We start from the raw sequence: 9,255 nt of genomic DNA, 5'->3' as shown, positions 1-9,255 counted from the left end.
ACTCCAGCACCGAGAAAAGCCCATAATTCAATTATCAGCTCTTTAAGCTATCTTCGCCAAGAACTTTATGACTGTCCAATCGATCAGATGATTAAAATATGGATCAACTCTTCTGTTTAATAAATATTACCTTCAAGCCATAAAAGGCCGTAGTGGCCTTCACACTTCTTATGGTCTTTGCCTGGGGGCTAGGTAAACATCCAGCCTTTCCAGTAGGCCATCCAGCCAGTAGGCGAATTACTGTCTGATATGACGCTATGGACTGACGCCTTAACCTTATAATAACGCTAATTGTTTATTTCTAGCTTTTGACTCAGCGGAGTTGAGCGCCCACTACGATATAATGGTATATTATTTAGATTTTATACAATCGTGTAACTGATACAATGATGTGAACAGTTTATAATACGTACACGCAGAGTTGAAATTGGCATAGAATTTATGTTATTTATTTTAGTAGTATTTAGTAGTACTTGCCAACAGGGACGTTTCTTACGGACATATGTATTCGTCGTTATCAAAATTTCATTGAGATTTTTTCCTGTCTAAAGTTATTGTGGTTGTTGTTATTATTATTATTTGTAAACTTAATATTTATTGCTTAATAAATAAAAAATATTGTAATTATTGAATAAAGTATAGCTAATATAAGTTATTCTTCTTATGCTTTATTCCAGGTTGTTGAGCTGTCTGACAATCAAAACAACTTTTATCGCTGTTGTACGTCACTTTTCCGTAGTAGCGCAAAAACCGTAGCCTCGTTGTTTCAATCGGAGACAATTTTTTCTATTTTCCTCAGGATTGTTTTAGAGAGAAGTCCCACGAAAAATACTCTTGACTTCATATCTTTGACAAGCATCCTCCTATATTTTCACAACCAAGGGATCATTTCGAATTAGGTAATATTTTATGCAGCATTTGCGTACCGATTTATGCGAATCTTCTTCAGAGGGCAATTAGCTTATACCACGCAAACATTTTAGATCTTCGCATAAGAATGAACATTTATCGCGGATATACATATAGCGTCAGTTAAAGTACCTTAAAAAAGGAAATCTAAATAACTTCTAAAAAGAACAAGTGGATTTTATTAAACCATTTACCTAGAATAACGTCTTCAACATTGCGTGTATGTTATTATATATATTAGATATGAGGCACCTAATATATATATATATATATATATATATTAGGTGCCTCGTCTCACGACATACACGCATGCATTTCAGTAAAGTATCTTAGTTAAAAATCGTTAGTGTAGAAGAACATTTAACCTAAGGGTCACTTATGATGCTTAAGGCTTTACAGGATTGAAATAAAAAAAAAAAACTTTTGTGTAGGTTCTCGAATTTGAAGACCGGCCATGCAATGACATTATCAGATAGCTATACATCGTAATAGTCAAGTTAACTCAAGTTAATTTTTCGGTTACGCCCCGTTTGCTTCTGAGGTAAGTAACTGAAACAACTCTTATATCGAACGAGTGCAGTCGTATGCTTCACACATTACGCATCTATCTCGTGTACTGTTGTTTTACTATATTAGGTGCGTTAGTCATTATAATACCTGCTAGTAGGTCAGAAATATAGTTCTATCTTATCCCAAATTCACAAGGGCTATATATACATATATATGAATAATTCAAGGTCACGTAATTATAGATAACTAGGGCAATGTAATACGCAAGGCGCAATCACTGACAGGAGATAGATCTTCAAAATAAATCAGTTATGTAATTAGTGCAATGAAATGCCAAGCCCAGAGTCATCTTGTGCTGAGCCTGCATACAGCTTCTATCCCGCACGTTTGCATACAAATCCAGTAGAGATAGGCCTTAGAACTATGCAAGCTCATAAATTACGCACATTTAATGATGAAACATTGGTCTAAATGTACATATTCGTATAGACCGCGCATCTCCTAGCTCTACCTGTCGTCTCGTCTCCTAAAATATGCTATTCATAAGGTCCAGATACTAACATATGTAGCAATTTTTTTAAAGAAACATCCAGCCAAACGGTGTTCATTTGCCGGCTTTGCCCTTGTCCTGAACTTACAACCGACGGGATCAGCTTACTATGTATATAAGGCAGACAACTTACAGCCGGATGATGATAATGATCAGACTGTTCGTTACCATAATTATTGTGCAAATCACCAAAAATTAGAGCACCTGCTGCCATTTCTACTGTTGACAATTTTATCGCCTGGATGCATTATAAATAATCATAGTCTGAATAGTATATAGCTGCTGGCGCTACTATCGCTATTAGCAATAAAATGAAAATAATAACTGGCACTGCCAGTAGCAGACGAACAAAGATCGCAGTGACCGTGGTCGTACTGCAGTAACTACGAATTGTAGTAGCACCACCACGAGTAATGACAACAATGCTAATTGTAGCCATAGTCGTCCGCGTTACTGAGTTAAGATAATATCAGCTCCGCGCGCTACTACCAACGATCACCACTACAGCCCTATAATATTCAGCCGAGCGCCGACGAGCCAAGCGGACGAACTGGGGTGAGACTGCGTAAATTTGCAATTACCGCCGGTAGTTGGCGCTACTGCTGAATCAATTAACTGCAGTGTGGCACTATTAGAGGGTAGCACGGCATCACTGTAGGTGGCAACGATGCTGCTGGTACATAGTTCTGCTATTCAAGGGTTTACAGCGACCATTCCGCCCTTCATTGCCATCGTCCCCTTCTACCTCCTCCACCCTCGTTAGCAAAGCGACGTCATCGAGTCGTTTGCGTCGCTGTCGCCGTTCGGACGCGTAATGGCCCGCGACGAACGACTGGGGGCCGAGGCCGCCGCCATCATCGTCATCATCAGTTGCAGGGGCAATATTATCACCACGAAGATCAGCACGATCGAACAGCAACAACGGCTGCATTAAGATAATGAAACAGCATCTTCGTCAATTTAACCCACCACGCCATCATCAAGCACCAATATGGCCATCAGCAACAACCTCGTCTGTATCGTTGCCGATACCAACGTTATTTTAATCACAGTCAGCGCCGTGAAAGTGATACAACAGTAAAGTTGTAACAGCGGCGACTCTTCTCTATTCCCTCTCGGTGGCAGCGGTGAATGATAACAACCGCGGTAATCCTAACAGAATCGTATTACGATTATATACATTAGCCCTGCTGCTTCTGTTGTTGTTAACGTTGCTCCTATTATCGATTCTACGTTTGCTGGCTCACGCATAAACCCCCTACGATAGTGTTCCATAGTCACGTAACCACGTCATGTATGTGTATGTACTGCGCATAGGAGCAGTTGCCGGTAACCCTTTTTGTCGATCTGAATCATATGTACACACATTAGTTTTTCTAGAGTTCCTTGGTGTCTTCAGCCAGCAGACAGGATATATGGAGAGAATTTGCGATCTAAGCAATGCAAAAATTGGCTAAAAGGAAGGCCAACATAGGCAAGCATAGGGTTTTTAGCGAAAAGAGGTCCAACTTCTGCTACAAATTTAGCCGAGGTTAGGAACACTTGAAAATTGCGTACGAAGGCTTTACAGATAATTTGTATTCTTTTCTAATTAATAGAGCGATAGAGCGAGTTCAACAGCTGCAACCCTGAGGCGCTGCTAGCAAGACCAGGAGTACAACTGATCCTCATATAAGTAATTGTCATACGCACATATATTTTAGAGAACATATATTATTGTATCATATATGTCATTGATCGACCAGTTCATCGCTGGATACGGGGGTCTTCAACTGAACATGGGTGTCTTTTGTGCCATTGCTTGCACTGGTGTCGTTATCGGTACTTTCCGCCGGTGCAGGTAAAAATTGCGGCGGGTTATTTGCTACTATACGTGCTGGAGGATGTTCTGGATGGATGATTCTTTAGCTTTTCTCATAACCTTCACTAAGGAATGAACTAACGCAACTGGCTATATTTTGTTTGAGTATAAATGTGCCATTAGCCTCCCGAAACATGGCTGTCGGTGTAAGGTATTTTTTCGTCACGAACGTAATGCTCAAATATTTTTCACACAGCGACAACCTTGTCAGGAACGTCACCAGTGGCAATTCGATGAAAAGTTGAGACCGGTTCAGCGACGCCATTGACTTAGCGTCCCTAGACTGGCCATAAATCTCACTATAACTGCTTTAGGAAAAATTCTGCAACGCATCGCATACCTGATGACCAAAAACTATTCTGGGTCGAAGCAAAGCACGTACTTTTTTGCTTCATGAAGTAGGCCATAAAGATAGGCACTGTTTGAAATTGTAACACAAAAACGAGAGTTGCGAAACCTAGCTTAAGCATGAAGTTCAGGGCCGCTCGTAACTCCAGCAAAAAAAGAAAATAATTTTCCGTACATTCAAGAGATTTCAGATAAAATGGATTAGGTTTAGGTAAGACGGAAACCCTTCAATTCAGTCGTACGACTTGGCTTGCATCCAGCTGACTGAAGTATATATATATATATATATATATATATATATATATATATATATAGTTCTTTATGGTATTTTTTCGTCTGTTAGTTCGGCTTGTTGAAATAGCTTTATACTGCAAAACCAATAACCGTGGAAAATCATTTTCACGTTTAAGTACACAAAAAGATTATGCTAAGGATTTTTGATACACATACATAAAGAACAATGAATACTACAGGCATACATTATCGCAAAAAATAAAATATCTAACGATATTGGAGTGGATCACGGTTTTTTTTTTTTTTTTTTTTTTTATATATGATGATACAAGCGTGTTTAGTCGGAATGGAGTTCGTGAGTATTATGAGATGGCAACGTACGGCACAGCCTCTGTATCGATTTGGCAGAGGCTGGTATATATACAATATAATTTAAATAATATATAATTTGGTGATCGCTCTACACAGTACGGTACTGTTGTGTTTCTGTATTTTGTTGTTGCAACATCGCATATGACATCAGACTAAAACTATCTTACTCAGTCCATCTATAACGGCCACCATTATCCTCAAGTTTTTGTTCTACGGTGATCAGGTTCAGCTTGGATTTCAGAATATAAAACGCTACCTATATCAAAACTTTGATGATATTTTTATTCTAACTTCTTGTGATGCCAGTGATTTTGTTGTTACCTCTCTGCTGCAAATGGCTAATGCGTGCAATTACGGGGCTTATCTAATGTTTTTCTTTTTTTTTTTTTATCTATAAAACATTTCCAGCCGTATAGTACTGAGGCAGCTTTTCATATGGTATTATTGAAGAAACGTTTGCCGTCTGTGCGCGATTTGACGTGGCCATGCGATCGAATAGGGGTCAGAGCGTGATGTTTCAGTAGGAAGCCCCACTTTTGAATTAATACAAAAGCATGAAAAGCTCTAAAACAATTGACTAACGGAGAAAAGGAAACGCAGATATAAATCTGCATTATTTCAAAGCGGATAAAAAAATCGCGTATCTATAATTTCACGTACTAAGATCGCATCGAAGGGCTACCATAGCCTTCTGAGCGAACATACAGGGACCCCATGATAGCTTAGTGGGTAACATATTTGCCTATTAACGTTAAGCTTTGTTTCGTACTGGCAGCCAGCCGTCTATCCGACGGAATGCCTACCAGCGATACCGGACGTAGAGCTCGAAACACGCAGAGGCTGTTATTATGTCGTCATCTTGTTGAGCGTCAGAAGCAGAAATACACACAAATTATGTTTGTTGCTCGACCAAACTGACGTAGCAGTGTAAAAATAGAACCGTATATAGTACAAATTCTCACACAGGTTACACGCAATCCGACCGCTGAGGGTTAGGTGTTATTTGCTGGGTCCAGTGACGGCGCAGTGTTTGCGGTCTGGATGGACATAGTTACACTTCGTTTAGTGGCGAAAGGCAATCCGGCGTCTGAAGCTGCATTCAAGGGCAGCATTGAATGTACAACCAAAGATGTTTATTTTCAGCTTTATTCCATTAAGGAAAGACAGCAGGCAGCTTTACTTAAAGAAAACTCAAACGACGCGATAAATAATCACAGCGAATTTAAAGACGGTGAATATTGAAAAGCGTCTTGAAAGAAATGACATCTATTGGAAAGGTTCAAATTAGCAGAGTACCGCAGTGAACCTTCTACAAGTTGACAACTCAATTGTGCATTTTAAATGTCATCTATAGTAAGGACTTCGAAGAAAAGTCGTCTATTACAAAAGTAAAAAAAATACAGCCTTGTACTGGTTATTTCTCTACGGCAAAATTCTGGAACGGTTCCAGTGAAGACCGATTAACTATGACCAACATTGTTGGAATTATGTGCGGCTGCCGACGTGTAAAACGATCGATTGACTGAACCATCTCAAGGTATTTACGAAAACGTTCAGAGTTCTCGTTCAATACAGCCATAAATAATAACAACACTTATAGAAATCATGCTCATACTATATAAATAATTTCAGTATACTTTTTTTTTCTATGAATGTAGTACTTATCTGTGTTCTTGATTCTAATGCAACTAAAGTTTAAATGTGTCCAGTACCTTGATGGTGACTGATTTTCTGTTAGGTTCTTAGCGAAGTAATGTCTTCTTTGTCCGTGGTTTCTCTTTTTTCAGTTCTTCGTTTACTAATCATCAGTCGCTATATACCACTAGGGATGTCTGTTTGTTTTACAAGGCTGTTATTTTGTGTGAATCAATGCTTTTCTAGAGCTCGTGTTTGAAAATAAAAACTTCCCAACGGTACATAGTAATCGGCCTTCAACAAACAGTAGACAAAACAAGCAATAAACAGCAATGGTCATTATATAGCTGGAAATCTAATATCATCGGTTGCTCTAGCTGAAATGTACACAACAAACTAAAAATGAAAAACTATCTGTGAACGAACTCACACTTATTTTCTAACCCTCTATGTTTTGCTGTTTAGGAAGTTTGTTGAAGATACGTATCGTAAACTGTGGGTAGGATTGGCCGACAAATAATTTCCAATCATAGCATAGAATAGACCATTTTCGTGTGCGGCTAGAGATGACCAAAATTGTTTTCTTACAAGTTGTTTGCCATAGACGAACTTGTTTTTGCGTTTGGCAACTCAGATAGCAGTACGTAATAGCGCTTGCAGCGCTTAGCACTAATACGTTGGTACGACGATGACACGTATACCGTTTGTCCTTACAGTACCAATTATAAAATATATTTTCAACAAGATGTGTTATCTAGTCCCAGCATGAACACAACTGATCAAATTATGTTTTTCAGCCCAACATGAGCGTGGTCTAAGTTAATCGAGCATAGAACGTCATGACTGAGGAGCGGAAACAAACGTTTCGGTTCTAAACAATTGGTCGAAGAAGGGCCACAGAGAACGTTCCTGTTTGAGTTACAACAAAGTGGGCAAATATAACAGACTTGTTGTTTGCTTCAGAGGTTGGTATTAAAAATGAATAATTGATACGGAAGAGACTTTTAGTCAAGGGCTGTTCCGTCAGCTAACGCAGGCCGTCACTAATACTAAATACTTCCTAAAGTACCTTCAAGCCGAGTAACTAGTGAGTCACATACTGGCTAAGCTAACGTATGCGACAATACGTTTAATATACTAAAGCACTCTCCGTATTAAGAGGCTGCCGTTGAGCATGACGTCAAACGCATATTTAAGGCCAACTCCATGATGCAATGGCCGCTTAACGACGAAGAGAATAGGATAGCTGTCTTCTAGTACGTGATGAACGTTTTAAAGGCATTCAAAGACTAGCAAGCGGGAAGAAAACATTAGTAGAGATTGAAAGCTCCATACGGAATGCGATGACCGGAAATGTATATTTTGTGGCGCCCAATTTAAAAAAATGAGTTGCAAGCTTAACGATGCAGAAACAAGAAAGTATCATCATCTGTGAAGGTCAGTTAGGATGCTGCAGAAATACAGCAAGCATTTCTAAAAGTCATGCAAACATGTTCAGAGAACACGGTGCTTTTACCATATTTGCGAGATTTTTTTTAAAAAAAGGCTTCATCTTGAAATTTCATAGCTTTACTAGAGTTATGTCTAATTTTTTTTAATCGATCACCTTGTTGTGCATTATAAAGAAATGAATGACGAACGTTTCTGCTGGTTCTACAACAAATCTATTGTTTTCAAACTATGAGCATTTCCGTAAGTATATATGTATACCCTTTATCTTAAGAATTATTTTGCTATATTTTCGAAATTAGGCAAGTTCGCCATACAAACAGCTCGTGTACTAAACATGACAAGCAGCCTTCCGTCCATGTTAGACAAAGTGAATTAGTCTACGATCATTCCACGCAATTATACAACTATTTATTTGATGGGGCCACTGCCTACAGGATGATCAAGGAGACTTAAATTAATAAAATCTCAGACTATATCGGAAATATAAATCATTTATTACCCTTTGTTAGAACAGTCGTGTCCGAGGCTGAAGCCGTTATATAGCACAACCAATCACTTTGTTTCGAACCTGTTTAAAACTCATCTGGAGTAAATGACGAATTGCCACCACGATTTGTCAACTCTAGTTATTCGTTCTAGAACAGTACAACATTGACTTAAAATAGGGTTCCTAGTAAAGTAGTCCGCAATACAAAAATGTAATTCTCTCAACCCAAGTATGAACACTGACTTGGGTATGCAGCTCGTTGCCTTAGCTGGTACAAACCTTGATAACTATGAAAAGTGTTAGGTCTTAAAAATAAAGGGAAGTTCCGTTAAACACTCATTAAGTGTAACCTGATGAGAGTTTTTTTCGCTTTAGAGAGCTGCAAAATCCTGTAAACGGACAACATGCGTTACACGCAGGTCCTTCATACGGATAATCAAACACCACCCAAGATCGCTAACACGGAGAGTCAGACAGTGTCAAAAGTAATCTTCCAAATCTATTCGACGTTTCTAAGAGGCACCGATTCAGTATTTGGTTTTTAAGTTTGTCATCCATAGCTTGGATTATATCGTGCGCACAACGCACGTTTGCTGTCAGCCCCGAATTGTTGGGTGAACACCAGGACAGCGAACGCCTTTTGTGTCCTGTACGCGGTCTAAGCCGACCATTTAATTCGAAGGAATTAATTACAACTAGAAAAACTGCCGCCACCATTGTTTTCTTCCTAGATTTATATACCCTTACTATTTGTATTATAATATATTATATTTTCGCATAGAGAACTATCTATTGTATATTCATTGTCCAACATATTCGGATGTTAAACAGGACACTGTATAATCCTGGAGCTTAGGGTCAGTTGATAGTATTTAAAACATACATTTATATATAAGT

General features: G+C 38.7%; 1 long non-coding RNA gene across 1 annotated transcript; it reads left to right on the top strand.

Annotated features, from left to right (window-relative positions):
* Nucleotides 1-1,191: 1,191 nt before the first annotated feature.
* Nucleotides 1,192-3,160, top strand: LOC147756509 (uncharacterized). Its single transcript, XR_015323409.1, has 2 exons — nt 1,192-1,450; nt 2,003-3,160. It is a non-coding gene; the product is annotated as an uncharacterized LOC147756509 (long non-coding RNA).
* The last annotated feature ends 6,095 nt before the right edge of the window (nt 3,161-9,255 follow it).

The sequence above is a fragment of the Varroa destructor genome, unplaced genomic scaffold (assembly GCF_002443255.2).
Source record: "Varroa destructor unplaced genomic scaffold, Vdes_3.0 BEIS01000003.1, whole genome shotgun sequence".
NCBI lineage: Eukaryota > Metazoa > Arthropoda > Arachnida > Mesostigmata > Varroidae > Varroa > Varroa destructor.
This window is presented reverse-complemented; position numbering and strand designations above follow the sequence as displayed.